This window comes from Rhinopithecus roxellana, chromosome 12 (assembly GCF_007565055.1).
Source record: "Rhinopithecus roxellana isolate Shanxi Qingling chromosome 12, ASM756505v1, whole genome shotgun sequence".
In the NCBI taxonomy this organism is placed as follows: Eukaryota; Metazoa; Chordata; class Mammalia; order Primates; family Cercopithecidae; genus Rhinopithecus; species Rhinopithecus roxellana.
Genome location: NC_044560.1, coordinates 66,264,439 through 66,266,591, shown reverse-complemented (window position 1 = coordinate 66,266,591; position 2,153 = coordinate 66,264,439). Strand labels below are relative to the sequence as shown.

At 41.7% G+C, this 2,153-nt stretch overlaps 1 non-coding gene across 1 annotated transcript; it reads right to left on the bottom strand.

Moving 5' to 3' along the window:
• Positions 1 to 950: 950 nt before the first annotated feature.
• LOC115892559 lies at positions 951 to 1,083 on the bottom strand. The gene has a single exon (XR_004052428.1). It is a non-coding gene; the product is annotated as a small nucleolar RNA SNORA2/SNORA34 family (small nucleolar RNA).
• Positions 1,084 to 2,153: the final 1,070 nt, after the last annotated feature.

The window sequence follows — 2,153 nt, the reverse complement described above, 5'->3', positions numbered from 1 at the left end:
TCCAGACCTCAGGTGATCCACCCGCCTTGGCTTCCCAAAGTGCTGGGATTACAGGCGTGAGCCACTGTGCTTGGCCTGGATTAGGCTTCTTGACTTGTGTTAACTTGCTGACACCCTCTTTGCTCCCTCTCCAGGCACTCCTCTCCTTTAATATCTCCCTTTTAAGTGACTGTTTAATGGAGCTTTTCTGCAGCCCACATAACTAGAAATGGTGATGCTGCATGTTCTGAGCACCTGCTAAGCCTCCCTCTAAATTCTAGCCAGTTGATCCCAAGTCTCCATTCAGTACCTTGAGTAGGATTCTGCACTCCCTCCAGACCCCCGCCCCTAGACAGTGGGGATTCAGCATGAATGACTGCTCTTTTTTTTTTTTTTTAAACCCTTTTTGTATTTTTATTGACTGGTTAGACTCTGGCCATTTAATTCCCTGTGATGCAAACTCTCTCAGTTGTACATACTTAAGTCTGTTCATGTCTCACTGACTTACTGTCTCAGTCAATATAGTGTTGGCTGGCTTAACCATAGAACCTATTCTGTTTGCTACCTCTAACTTTATTTTCTCCCTAACAAGGACACCAGGAAGTTGGGGGCAGGCAAATATCAGTACATTCAGTGACTAACTTTCTTCTCTTTTCTTTTTTCAATTTAGTGTTTTATTATGAAAGTAATACATGCTCATCATCAGTAAACGGTTCAGAATTGGGGGATTTCCTAATCCCATCTCCTGCTAACAGTGTGTTAAGTATTCTTCCAGTTGTTCTGTAGTCATTTACTAAAAATGAAATAAGATGAAATAAAATAAGGTAACATAAAAATCACACAAAACACACTATATACACAAACAGAATACTACCAAAAAACAAGATTGTGTAATTTGACCTTTTTCATTTAATAATTATTGTGATTATTTTCTATGTCAGTATATTTGTCCATTGTTTTTTTTTTTTTCCAGATGTTTCTTTCTAATGAATTGGCCATTACATTTCCAAAGTTATAAGATGGCCAACAGACCATAGAAAGACAATTAGTCTCCTGCTTGAAACCAACAGCTTCAGCAAACTGCTGGCCTTGAATCAGGACCAACCATTCTTTTTAATACCTATGGAATACTTTTACTAGAACATTCCGCCTTCAAGGTATAGCAACCCAACTCATATACTACTTTAAGCAAAAAAGATAATTTATTGATTCACAAGAGTAGGAGGAAGAGATGTGGGGTTGGCCTTGGAAGGTATTAGTCCAGGGACCCAGTGGTGTCATGGGGACGCCCTTTCTTTCCATTTCCAGATCGGTACTAATGATTTGTTTGGTTTCCTTCTTTTCTACAGCAAACCATACTTATTTCATGCAGTAGGAACAGAGGGTCACTCCTGCAGGTATCTTCTTGTGCATCATCTCACATCTACCTACCTACTGGTTGGATGATCCCGAGCTAATTACCTCACTCCTCTAAACTGCAGCTGTCATGTAAGCAGGTATTGTTGGGCTCTCTCTTCAGCTCTTTCTTGTGGTCCAGCCAGAGTCATACCAGGTGTGGAAACTGGAAGTCTAGAAAGCAAAGTTTCCCACTGCTCTGATGCACGTCCTCCTCCTGGGTGAGGAAAACAACCACATCCTTGAACCTAGGGCAGCACCTTGGTGTCCATCTCCTCTTGCTTGTGCCTGGTCTTGGGATATTGGTGCTAGGCCTTCATTTTATTGTGTGCACCTTTGAGAGTAGATGAAGAGCTAACCAAACTATAAATCCCTGATTGGGTGTCTCTCTCAATAATGAACAGCTTAGGAACCATTCTACCTTGTTTCTGGGGCCAAGGTTACTCTTCTCAAAGGAGTTTCCAGAGTTATGTTTCATTCTTATAAAATTATGCTTCAGAAGCCATAATACATGGGTGCCCATTGGTGAGGATTTCTTAAGATAAAGATCCTGGGCTCTACCCCTTGAAACTGAATCAGTAGGTCTGGGGTAAGGCCCATAATTTACACTTTAAAAAAGTAACACACCAACTTCCAGTTCCAGTCTGGCCAGTAAGAAGCTTGGAAGTTGTCACTCAGCCCAAACAACAAGTAAAAAGCTGAATAAGCCAGGTGTGGTTGACTCTCATCTGTAGTCCCAGCACTTTGGGAGGTTGAGGCGGTTCCAATCACTTGAGCCC